A 14077-nucleotide genomic window follows, 5' to 3' on the forward strand; every position below is an offset into this window, starting at 1 on the left:
TTTAGTTTTTTGAGTTCTAAACATATTTTAGATATGAGACCCTTGCCTCTTACATGGTTGGTGAAGATCTTCTCCCAGTCTGTGGGCTTTCTATTAATCTTGCTAGCTATGTCCTTTGCCTTGCAGAGTCTCTTCAGTTTCATGCAAACCTATCTGTCCAACATTTCTTTGATTTGTTGTGCTTCTGAGTCTCTACTAAGAAAATCTTGGCCTGTTCCAAGGAGCACTAGGGTTTCTTCTATTCTGTTTTCATGGAGTCTGCTTTGACTGGGGTGGCAATTCCCTGCAGGATCCCAAATCCCTCTGGCCCAAACCCTCTTCACAAAGGGAGGGATCACACTAGAACAGAACATGGACATAAAGTCTGTTCTTAATTCCCCTGTGGCTACCTGGGAAAGCCTGGGAACACAACACAGGCCTATGATAGCAGTCTACAATCCTGAAACCCCTCAAACTCCCTGAGATTGGGACTCTAGATAGCAGGCATCCTCCCCCATCAAAAGTCCATCTGCTCCCAACCAAGCCACAAGGAAAATGGACTACCACAAGGCATGAAAGGCACCATCAGGAATTTTCTCTGAGGACTATGGGGAGTCTAAAACTCCCCCAAAGAACCAGAAAAAAACATTCTTTAGTTTTTTTTTTAATATTTGATATTTAATGTTATCTATGTTCTCAGAATGTTTGCTCTTTGTTATTCAAATATTTAATGAACTATAAGTGAAAGTATCCAACTTGTGAATTAACAGTTTAGGAAGCATATTTGCAAGACATGACCTTGATGCCCCTCAGTAGATGAATGGATCAAGAAAATGTGGTATATATACACAATGGAATTCTATGCCTCCATCAGAAAGAATGACATTTCCCCATTTGTTAGGAAATGGAAAGGTTTGGAAAAAATTATATTAAGTGAAGTAAGCCAGGCCCAAAGAAGCATAGGTCCCATGGTTTCCCTTATTTGCAATATCTAGTATAGGTATGAGTCAAGCGGAAAAGGTCAGATAATGTGATGTTAGGAAAATGAACCCTTAAATATGTATTTTAATGTTTTCGTTTCTTTCATGCATGTGTTTCTAACGCATTTATAAGATTATTTCTTTGTTGCTTTGTATGTCCCTCCCCCACAGTGTAACCCCTGCTTTCACCATATTTGATGTCAGTATAACATGTGGAGGAGATGGGGACAAACAAGTCGTTTAAGGATTCAGGTGGACCTGTTGCAACAATGAGAAGTACAAAATGTCATGTCAAAACCATCTTTAGTTTTTTTTTTATTGTTGTTTTTATTTTGTTTTCATAGTTTTTATGTCTGATCATTTGTTGTTTTTCATTTCTATGTGTTACTTATGTGTTTCATGATTTGGGATTTGCTATTCTATGTAAAGCTTCTATTTTTCATTATTTGCAAGGGTTTTTTCTTCTTTCTGTTTCTCTCACTCTCTCCTTCTCTTCTCTCTCCACATTATACTATTACTCCATCAGAGCTACTCTGTCTAGTTCTATACACAAAGTAAGGCCTCCTTCTACATACAGGAGTTAACTTAGATTAAGCAACTTTCCAATAATGTCTGAGTATTCTTTTTCTAATCTCAGCAAGTCTCTTAAATACACTTATATGTAACTTCTTTTTCTTATCTTCATCTAGATCTCTAAGCTACTCCCTACACAATCTTTCTTCAAATTCTTTTCTACCTCTTACACTTGGTAATAAGGTCATTATTCTCCTCCTACCACATATACCCCTCCCCTAAGCTGTTCTTACCCCTCTACTATCATTATATACAAATTGTCTTCTGAACTTAAATTCATATTTTTCCAATCCTAACCCTTCAGTTCTTCATCTGCTCCTGCCCATTGATCCCTAAAGGTTTATATCTGTTCCAAATTACAGCTGGTTTTATATTTGGCTACAAAATTGGTTCCATTTGATTATTTTGAGTACAAAGGGCCCATCTTGTTAACTCTGAGCAAAATATCAGCCAAACCCAGATTGTCTCAAAAGTTACAATAATATATAATCTCAACCCAGAAGCCACAATATCCCTCTCCAAGCAAAGAAAAGAGAGCTAAATAGGAAAACACCCATCCATAACTCTCAAACCTAAAAGACACCGGGTTAGCTCTAGTCCTAAAAGACTGTCCTACTTTCACACACTGTGTGATTCTTGTCTCCAAAAGAGTAGAACTAACCACAGAAACAAGAAATATGGCCAGTCAACAAGCCCCAACACCATCTCCACATAAGTTACAGAGCAATCCCAGAATGAACTAGAGGATAATGCTGAAGATAGATTGAAAGCATGGCTGGTAAACCTGCTGAATGGAAAAATTGTTGCTGGTAGAACATGAAGTTGGCAGCACATTGAATTCCAAGAAGGAAAAATTGTTAGGATCAGCTCCTTCTTTGAAAAGTGGCAAACTTGGGGTCTTCCCAATGAACAATAGAAGCACTGGCAAAGAAGAACCTCCTGGAACGCAACATGAATTTTTTCATTTGGTAAAGGTAAATTGGATCTAACTTAAAAGATATTTTAAACAGGAATTTGGCTGAGCACATAGTGTCTAAACATCATTAGGGACTAGTGAAGCAATAGAGTATCAAGCAAATCAGCAAATCTATTTCACTTGGGAAAGCAAAAGTAAAATCCCTCCTTTGTCTTCCAGATCCAGAAAGGAAATGTGTCTCATAGGCTGTGCAAACTCTTCTTGTCACTCAAACCTAGGAGTCTCTATATGTTCAAATATCTATTGCTGTGCCCTTCCAGAAACTAGAAGTCACAAGACAATATCCCTATTCCCATAGCTACATCTCCACGTTTCAAGTCTAGATATGGATTTTAGATGTGATCTCATCACAATTAACAACTGTATCATATAGCTTCCACATATCATGAGTAGGCTCATCACAAAAGAACAGGATGGGTCTCTCTGACCAGCACAAACACGGTGCAAGTGATCAGGCATTATGGAGATGCACATTCTAGGTGATTGGGTACATATTCATGATAAACACAAACACCAATCTTACTATACATACTGTCTTGGTGAGCAATTAAAAACCTATGAAAATAGGATGAAAATTCTTTACATCTTGATTCCTCTTAGTCCTTTCCTTAGACTCAGATGTAGCAGCAGTATCAGTCAACATATATGGGAGAGCAGGGAATTGCTGTGTTTGATCTAGGATTTTACATCCATAGCATGCAACAACCTTCACAGTACGTTCTTCATATGTCAAAATAAGGGAATGTTTTGTACGGCCATAGCAAAACAATCATCATCATTTTGTGAAAAACTTCATTATTTTGTGCAAAACTTCAATTTGAGACAAAGCCTATTTCCAGCTTATGCCAAATACACCCCAATTGTACTTTACTCACAACTTCCCTTAATAATAGCCAATGAGCGGAAAGTCCCCAGAGCTTTGAGACCCCAAATATTGCTTAAAACAAATAGTGACAGCATTCCTAGTGGTTGCAAAATATGCTTACTAAATATTTGCTAAAATTGGTCAAGAATAATCAATTATACTAATCAATAAGAGTGTGACAAGACTTACTAAGCCAATCATGTAGCTGTTAAGTTGGAAACCCCCTACCCTTGCTATAATCACAATAAAAGCCCTGCTAAACTGGGAGTCAGGGTTCTCAATTCTGATCCGCTGTGTTGGTGATGGGTGGGAGTCCAGGCTCGAGCTTGCAATAAACGACTCTCCTGTGCTTGCATCAGAATCTGCTCCTTGGTGGTCTTTGGTGGTCCCTATCTAGGCACAACAGTTTCAGAAGGTCTATATTTTGGCCTTTTGGATTCATCCTTTGTAAGGCACAAGTTAACAAAGTTAAAAAGTTTGTGAAACTTGGGGAGAATTCCCTTTCCTCAGAGTTGCTCAACTGTGGAGGGATTCCTTTCATGACCTATGTTAGCTGATCAAATACATGATTCCACTTTGGATAAAGAAATTGTCCTGTGATCATCTCATACAATATGATTCCCAAACTCCAGACATCTCAGTAGCCTTGTCAAGATGCACTAGGGTCTACTGCCTTATATACCATGTATGGCCTACATCTAGCATCCTTGTCTTGGAGATGGAGTAAGCAAGCTATCCATTGATGCCAAAGTCACAGAGCTTAATATTTCCACTTCTAGCTAGAAGGATATTTGAAGGTGAATAAATTTTGTTTTCTTTAAAGTGGTTGAGTGCTTTCACCGTTGCTAAAGTGATTTTCCTAATTTTTTTCTAACATCATCTAATATAATATATGAATATTTGTTAAACTTATCAAATGAGGTAGATGAGTTGCATCCAGATCACACCACCTTCTCTGAAGAGTGCACCTTAAAACTGAAAAATATAGGGACAATTACTCACTACATTGCAATATTGCATCTCTATTACCAGGCTGTAACCCCCAAAAGATGTAAATGTATGGAAGTCATTTATTAGAGCTCGAGCTGGACTCACAAATCTTCCCTGACACAGCAGATTCAAAATTGTGAGCCCCGACCCCTTGTCCAGCAGGGTTTTTATAGGGAATATGAAGCAAAGGGAGGGTTCATTACAGCACTGGTTGTGTGGTGTTATGTGATTGGTTGGATTAGTGGGGCTAACCACAGGAATGCTGAATTATGTCTTGTCCTAAATGTTTTCTGACAGAGTTGGGGGGAGAGACCAGTCAGGCCACTCTGACCTCCTGTACTGTGCTGATACTGATATATTGTCTTGGAGCAGGCTCTCCTCCAGTAAACAGATGACAGATGTTGTCCTTATAGTTTCATTACTGTGGAACTTAGTTTTGGTCTCTCACATCCAAATCCATAAGAAGTTGTTTTTGCACCTTTTCATTCTGTTTAAGGTGTTCTTTTAATTGCCATTATCTGCCCATTTGGCTTATGGGTCATTTTGTTGACAGAACCATTCACTCCTCCTCCAATCTCTCCAAGGTCTCTTAAGTACTCCGTAGTGAAATCACAGTATTGCCCGGGGGAAATGTTCAGTTTTCCTAATGAATGTGTGTTCTCAGTCTATATGTAGATTTTGGACTCCTGTCATATTGGGATTCCAAGTAAATCGGGCTGTAGACTTGATCTGTGGATTTGCAAAATTCAACTTCAGTGCTTTGCATGTACCCTGCATGGTGCTGATGGCTGGGTGGCCAGGTGTCAGGGACCCTTTGTAACCTGGGATGCCAATGACACTGCCATCCCAGCACCCCTGTTGTTGCTTGGCTCCCAGCAGCCATTGTTGGGCTGTCAGGAGCCAAGCAGCACTGCAGCAGCTGACAAATATTGGCAAGAATTTTTAAAGTCAATTATCATTCACTTCTGGGATTTGAACTCAGGGCATTGGCACTGGTTCTTAAATTGTCCACTCAAGGCCAGTTCTCTTCATTCAAGCAATGATTCAACTTCCATCTCTTTGGTTGATAAATGGAATCTCAAAGACTTTTCTGCCAGGGGTAGCTTTGAACATGGATCTGAGTATCTCAGCTTGAGGAGCTAGCATGTAACTCAGACCATGGAAGAAAATAATGTGAGCCATTCAACAGGTCAAAGGAAACTGATCTGTGGTGCTCAGCTCCACCCCAGAGGAATGTTGCCCTTCCAAGACAGAAAAATCAGAGCCCAGGGTGGGGTGTTTTTGTTCTTTGAATAAACAGAGCGAAAGGCTGCCTCAACCATCTGTAGCAGGGCAGGAATTGCAGCTGCAGAAGGGTAAAAGAAAAACAATTAGAAACTCAATACACATAAATACCAACAATGGCTCCAGGTTGGGCTGAGTGAGTATCTCAGAAGCTAGCCCCTCAGGGTAAAGCTAAGATTGCTGAGAGGCTTCAACCTTACCCACAATCCAGCTCACTCACATCAACTCCAAGCTAGAGGAAACATCCATCTCCCTCTTTTGTGAAACTCAAAGCAGAACCTTCCTACTGAAGTAGCCTGGGAAGAGGGTCATAAAGACTCAGGTAAGCCAGAGCTTCAAAGCCTGTTCAAATAAACTATTTTTAGAAACCAATCAACCCACAGGAAAACCAAATACAACAAGCAAACTGGAGACTCCACCAAGAGACTGTTTGCAGACACAGGGGATAAAGGAGATTCATCTCCCACCCCTCAAAAAAGTTGAAGAAGTGTTTTTCTACCAATTTTTAATTTTTTTTGAAAAAAATTGTTTTCTTTTTTTCATCATTTTTATTTTAGGTCTTCTTTTTTCTTAATTCTTTACTTTTATTTAGTTTTCTTTTTATTTTTACTATTTTCCCTTTTAGTCATTTTGTTTTCAGTTTTACTTAATTGTTGTTCTGTTCATCCAAAAATAAGTACCCATCTTTGATTTTTAGGTCTTATGATTCATTGTGTTTATAATTAATTCAGATAATTATGTTAGTAAGGTGGTGTTTTAGGATTCACTTGTGATTCTTTTATAATATAAGGTAAGCCATTGAAGGAGAACAAAAGAGGAAAAACAGTGTAATATAAAATAGCAGAATATTACACATGGAAAAGAATGAAAGAACAAAGAAAAATAGCGATGGAATGTAAGGATGATCTGGAAAGAAAATCTACTCTTTTTCCTGACTCTAGCCTTTGAAAGGGAGAAGTGCAAAAATTCAGGCCCTTCTGCAGACTTCCAGGTTTTGTCACTGTGGTTTCAGCAACTAACTCAGAATTGGGAAGGATGCACATTACCTGTTGCTTCAAGGTCCTGTTGATTGCCCATATGTGGAACTAATGAAGCAGTTGCTGGAGGAACATTTTTAATCCTGACTCTTCTTTTTATTCTTACTAATAGTTGGAAACATTCTTGCTTAAAATCTGGATTATGGTAACACAGCAGCTGAAATCAAAAGAGAAAGTTATATAAGGACAGTTTAATAACCAAGAGTTAGTGTCAAACCTAGTTGATGACATCAGAGACTACAATTTAGCCCAATTGGTAAACTCATCTAATGATGCATGTTTGTTTTACTTCCTTAAAATGTATTTAGAAGGAAACAAATATGTAAATATTTTTGTCTCCAAGTGAAAAACATGTTGTGTCTTTATAGTAACAATGACCACCTTCTTAAGTAGTTTTATTCAGAGTTCATTGGTAAGATTCAAAGTTTCTAGTTAATCTTTAAATCCTAAAATGATTGAAAAATTGTAATTATAATTTTTAATATGGTTTTACTTTTATATACTAACATATGAAGCTGCTATACAAACTAAGATATCTATAAGGGTTTAAGAGAAAAAGTGTAAGTAAATGCATTGCTGAAAATGGAGGCTTCTATTCTTTGGCAACAAAGTCAACCAGAAAAGCAGATCTTTGCTAAATTTTACTAAATCCATTAAGATAAAGTTGTTGAACTAGACTTTTCATAGTAACAGTTTCAAATATTTTAAAAGGAGCCTTTCTTCCCCAAATTTCTTCCTTAAAGAGATATTCTTTAATTACAACAGACGTTCCACCCTCAGTTCACCAAAGAGACTTGAATTTGTTACTTTCTCCTATATTCCAAAGCTTTCTGGGAGAAGTCAGGGAAACAAAATAGTTATCTTCATCTGACTCAGAGACATAAAATATGGAACGTGGTCATTTTACCCAGAAGGGTTGAGACAATACTTGAAAAGCAATTTGCTCAACCATCATGGGACCTAAATTCAACTTCCTTAGTGAATGCTCCCTCACTAAAGTTATGATGGAGGTCTCCATGTCTGCACATTTGAACATCTATCCTTCCTCCATCTCAAATATTTTTTCCTCAGTTATTTTTCCTATCTGTGTAGCTTCAAACATTGCAGCTCCAGTACACCTACACAGATAGACAAAATTAAGCCATGATAAGTAGTCTTATGTCATTACAAAAGGACTTTTGTCTTTAACCACTCTGAAAATCTTAGTGCACAGAATCTTCCCAGTTAATCAGTGATTGACTCAGTTGATCAGTATCCAACGCCCCAAATAAAAGCTAAGTATTCCCTTTCCTACATGTTTCCTTAATTTGTGCTCCTAGCCTAGGGATGAATAATTGGACTTTCAGAAGGTGAAATAAATTACTCAAGAAGCTCTGCCATCATGGTGTGCAGCCTGTGATCTTAGCTACTGAGGGGTTGGGGATGAGAGGAACACTGCTCAAGTCCTGTCTGGGCAGAATAGGTAATAAGAAACTATCTGAAAAATTAATTCAGGGCAATTGGCTGGGTTGTATAATTCTCCTTTCCTGGGAGGATCTCAGACAAAGACTAATCCAGGACAGAATAAACCTCTGTGGAGTCTTTCTCACCAGGAAGGGAAACTGGACATGTTGCCAGAGGGCTGTAAACCTATGATTACAACATTGTGTGGAATATAAAGTGGATAGATCATGACTTAGGTAAAGTCTCAAAAATATTTCTTACCATACATCATTTTGTTGCTAAGCTTATCTCTCTGTATTTTTTGTATCTCATTCAACTTTCAGAGATGAAGAATTAAAACTTTTCAAATGGGAGCTTTGGGGTAATTGTGTATGATGCTATTCTCTTTTCCCATCTCAATCCCATTATTGCCGGAATCCTGCCTATGAGAAAATTATCACTACAAAATGGATGGTGGTTTCCTAGTGAGAACTAACTATGCAAACATATCCTCGCCTAACTGCTGTGGATTCTGTAAAGTACTGTGACACTCTATCAAAGCAATTGCTTCAATACTATAATTCTAGTTACTTTCAAGGATGAGACCTGAGGATCAAGTGGTCACCCTGAGAGGGAAAATTCACATGACAGCCACAGTTCAAGCTCTTGACCAACACACACACACACACAGACACACACACACAGACACACACACACACACACACACACACACACACACACACACAGAGCCACATTGGGTCTTCTCACTGCCATATCTAGTTACTCCTAGTGTGCTTTGATTTCCTAATTCAATATCATTGGTTCAACTGTAATTTCTTATCAACAGAGAAGTGAGAAGCTTCTAAACGATGTTATGTTTGACTTTTCATAGTTTTATCTCTAAGTGATGTGGTGAAAACTTTCTACCTGATTGGATGACACTGACCCAATAAGAAGAGTAAAATGCTTTCCTTAAGTTGTCAACTGTTGGGGAAATACTGTGTACCTGTATGTGCATTATGCATGTAACTTTGTGTTATGAGTGTGTGAGTGTGTGTGTGTGTGTGTGTGTGTGTGTGTGTGTGAGTGTGTGTGTTTGTCTGTGTATGTGCAGTATAAGAGAGAGCAATAAAGATACACACACACACACACACACACACACACACACACACACACATACACACACACACAGAAATTGAACTTAAATTCTAAGTCTGGACATTGTCCCTTCCCTGTTGTACTCAATCCTCATGAACTTTTTAGTCTAGTGTGGGTTTGAATCATGATCCTCAATTATCAGACTCCAGTTAAGCTAGGAGTTAGTGGTTCCTAACACATCTTATTTTTTTTAATATAAGCTCTTCATGGCAAAATCTACTTATAGTAAAACTTTTGATTTGAATCTCTTGGGTAAGCTGAGTTTGAATACCAGTCTTCATATAAAACATACCCACCATATGTTTTTTCAGTCTTTGTTTCCTCCTTCTTTTCTCTTCTTTCTGAATTGGATGAGGTGTATGTAGTATACAATTTTTGTCTAATTCCTTTTGAGCTCCTTTGATTTTTGAAACAGTTAAAGATACCTTCTGGGACCTTCCCAACCTACCACCAACTAGACAATGATGTGTCCCCAAACTTCATTTCTATCTTTCTACCCCATGGTCTTTATTTCTACCCCTTTCCAACCTTCCTCAACTTTTTGGTAAACTTATTTCCATCTCCTTCTACTAACTTTTACCCTAAGATACATTTTTTCTTCTTCTGGTAGTTGCTGCTGCAATTGTAGTGTCTCTGGATATTTTACTAATTCACAGGAGAAAAAAAGTCATTGTAGTGTACATAACAATGAAACCATTCATGTGGTTGCCTGGTCCACAAGAGCAAGCCTCCATTTTTCTACCATCCCAACACTCTTTTTCTTGCTCCACTATTTTCACCTCTCATCTCTTCAAAACTGCTGGAAAGCTTCAAGGTGCACTTCAATCTTAATTATTTTTGGCAGCTAATTTGTCTATCTTCAGGACTTAGATTGAGACAAATACATCCTCCATCTGGCCTGCCTCCACCTTCTCTGTTTAAACTTCTATCTCCTTCTGTGATATATATTCCTTACATCATCCTCTTCATTGGCATTCCTCTAGGACCATATTGTCTTTGAACCTAGAATATGGTGCTCACTTTTCTTTCTTTTTTTTTATTGTGAAAATACCGTACATAGGGGTTACAATTACATGGGTAAGATAATGAGTACATTTCTTGTCAAGCATCATTGCCTCTTCCTTTGTTTCCCCTTCCCATCTCCCCCCTAACCCTCGCCAAAATTTTAAAGTTTTTTTGATATAATGAATAGATATAACGATTTGTCATTTTGCTTTCTTTCTACCCTGCTCTCACTTGGAAAGAGCATCATAAGAGAACAAAGGTTTTTCTCTCTTTTTCACCACCTGAGCTCTGCCTGCAGAAGATAATTAAAAAATATGACATAATGGATATTATATACATGTCCTATGTTACCTTTTCATTTGTGATATTAGTTCAATGTCCTTTATCAAATACTCTGTCTGACAGCATTGAGGCACTTTCAAGTCATTTCCCTCATCCCATGCGTTATGCTTTTCCTATTTGAAAAGTGGGCCCACTCACTTCTGTCACTCCCATTTACAAAACCACTTCCAAAATCACTCTGTCTAGAACTTTCCTTCCCATCTCTATCCCATTCCTCTGGCTTAGCATCAGCCAGATAAACCAGGAAAGACTATGTAAATCTATGGGACACCAAGATTCAGGACGCTGTTTGGTGGCACATGTATCTGGGCTTCTAACACATGAGGAGCCTCAGAAGATAGCTCAGACAATTATCATGATTCCATGAACTGGAACCAAACTAATGGTCTCCATACAAACTTTATAGGGATGCTCACTATCTTCAGATCTTAGTATATATTTTCTGGTGTCAAGGCAGAAAATCAAGATGGACTAATGCTGGCATGGCTTGCTTTAAATATAGTCATGATTCAGTTATTACATCAGGTCCCACATACAACCACTGCAGAGTTTTCCCATTCCTTCCTCCCTCCCATTTCCTCCCTCCTTTTCTTCTTTCTTCCTTCCATATTATTCCCCCATCATTTCCTTTTTTCTTCCTTCATTACTTCCTTCTTTATTTCCTACCTTCTTCCTTTTTTCCTTGTTCTTTTCTCTTCTATGCTTCACATTTCTTTTCTTTTCTTTTTTTTATGTGCCATCACAAGGAATTCTGTGCCTTAGCTTATTTACTCAATGCTAGTGTTCTACCAGTTGAGTCACAGTTCAACTTCTGGCTTTTTGGTGGTCAACTGGAGATAAGAATCACAAGGATTTTAGTACCTAGAATGGTTTTGAGAAATGATTCTCAGATCTGTTTCCAGAGTAGCCAGGATGACAAATGAGAGCCACCGGTTCACCTCTGCAGTATTTTACCTACACAAATACATACATGTTCATAAGTACATTTGAACCTTTGCTCTAGCTTTCTTGTTAGCCATTTATAATGCTCTCCTGCTTCTCTTAAATTTCCTAGGAAGTGATCCAAAACCCTATCACCTTCTTACACAACTGCCTAAATCTCCTTAGCACTAGTTCCTGTGAAGAGGAGGGGATGTAGACTACCCCTAGTAGTTTCAAACTTTGAATACAGCCAGAAGGAATGGTAAGGGGAAACAAAGGAGGAGGCACAATGCTTGATAAGAAATGGACTTATTACCTTGTTCATGTAATTGTAACCCTTTTGTATTTTCACAATACAAAAATAAAATAAATTTGAAAATAAAATACAAAATGTAATTAGCTCCATTTAAAATAATTTCCTTCATTCGTATTTAAGGTGATTTTGTTTCTGGTTGGTATCGACTTTAAATCCTATTTGAAAGAGGAGAAAACAACTTCATACAGCTGAAGTGACCAGTCACATAGCCTGATAGGTATGTATGGACAGATTTTTCACTGCTTTTATGGTAGAAAATATTTGGAAGTCTTCACTGCACTTTTGTTTTCTTCTTTAGGAGAATATGGAATTGCATCCAGGTCTCAAATCAAAAGTATCCAAGGAAAGGTTGATTTCTCTCTCTCGCACACACAAAGGACATTTCTGTCCACCAATTTCTACCTGTGTGCTTATAGAATGTACTAAAAGACACTAGTCCTTTATCCATGTTCTGCTGATTCTCAGGTTACAAGGAAGATCTCAAGTAAAAGACGCTTGTCAGCAAATTATCAGAAACACTTTGGGAATTATGACCAACAACAGGAAAGAGTTCAACCACTACAACAAAGTATAGGCATAAGAAGTTGGATTTGTCAGGTTATATAACAACTGTTAGTTAAAAGAATTTAAAAAAATGTATCTAACATACTAAGTTATGATGAGACTCATGGAAAATACCAACAAAAAACAAAACACACTTCTAGTGTTTAAAACAATAGTGGTATTAGAGATAAAAAATTCTGCAAGTCACTGACATATAATGTATGTATTATAAAATCAGATCGTGATATATATCTAGGATATATACACAATATATGTCCTATGATTATTTATAATACATATCCAATGATTACATAAAAATATATATGTACCTATATAAGATACATACTTTTTATTTTATTTTTTTGATACATACTTTTTAAAAAGAACAAAATCTGATTTATAAACTTGTATAGTGTTTTAAGGAATTTATAACCTAATGTACTATATATTCAGATTTTCCTAGTATCCCTTATTATTCCCTGAAATAAAAAAAATTGTACATAGACTTCTCTAGTAATCTCTGTAGTCTCCTTTCATCTAAAACAATTTGAGCCTTTTTAAAGCCCTTACAGCCAACATTTAATTCACTTGAGACTACTAATTTTATAGATTTCTTTTATCTGATCATCTCCTCAGTGTTACATGCCTAATATTTCTGGCAGGAATACATATAGATGGAGAAAATGAGAATGATCAAGGATATTCTTATTTTGCTTTCCACTACTCTTGTATCACTTAGAAAACATCACACAAATTTTCTTCCTCTTACTGTAAATGAAATTATTTTTAGTATAATTTTATTGTTAATATTCAGGTGTTACACAGAGTGGTTTTCATTTCTTAAGTAAGCTTATGAATACTCTTCACACAATGTCACTCCTTCCTTCATATTTAAAAGAAATTACTTTTATAGCAAACCTATATTTAATGAAAATAAGTATTTAGGCTAGTAGACCTGAGTTCAAAGGCCACCACACCACCACCAACAACAAAAATAATCCATGAGGTAAGGAAAATCCATACATGCACCTTTCTCCTCAACTTTAATCTGATATGGCATAATCTTCTTATACCACCAAAACGTATTACTTCTCATTGTCCATTTCCCAACATTCTGAGTACTTAGGCATTCTCTGAAGTAAGGAACAAAACTTAACATTAGTTTAAAGGTAACAAAAAAATTAAAATTAAATGCTTCCAACTGTCTATACCTAACATTTTTATTACTTCCACATACATACATGTTGGTTTCAATTTTGCAAACAGTATCCAAGCATATAGCTTTCCAAGCAAAGAATAGAGAGACAAAGGACAACATGGGGGAAGGGGAACCAACACAATAGCAATGTGTACAAGACAAGATATTGGAATGAGCTGTACAACTTAGAGAGGGATGGGGGGAGGGAAAGTAGGAGAAAATTGAGGGAAGGTATATGAAGGTTGACAAGAAATGTACACATTACCTTACTTATGTAATGGAAACGCCTCTGTACATCACCTTGACAATTTTTTAAAAAAAATTTTAAGATAGCATCTCAATGTAGCCAAGATTAGGGTGAAACTTTAAGTCTACCTACCTTAACCTTCAGAGTACTGGAAACCCAGATATACAGCATTTCACCTGAATGTTTATTGGTTCTTTGTATGGTAATCTGCAAATTAGGATTATTCCTCATGAATATGCTT

The 14077-nt window shown here is 37.1% G+C and overlaps 1 pseudogene; it reads right to left on the reverse strand.

Annotated features, from left to right (window-relative positions):
- Nucleotides 1-249: 249 nt before the first annotated feature.
- LOC138823795 (dual specificity mitogen-activated protein kinase kinase 4-like) lies at nucleotides 250-5140 on the reverse strand (annotated as a pseudogene).
- Nucleotides 5141-14077: the final 8937 nt, after the last annotated feature.

Source organism: Dipodomys merriami, unplaced genomic scaffold, assembly GCF_024711535.1.
Source record: "Dipodomys merriami isolate MVZ:Mamm:240054 unplaced genomic scaffold, mDipMer1.0.p SCAF_123, whole genome shotgun sequence".
In the NCBI taxonomy this organism is placed as follows: domain Eukaryota; kingdom Metazoa; phylum Chordata; class Mammalia; order Rodentia; family Heteromyidae; genus Dipodomys; species Dipodomys merriami.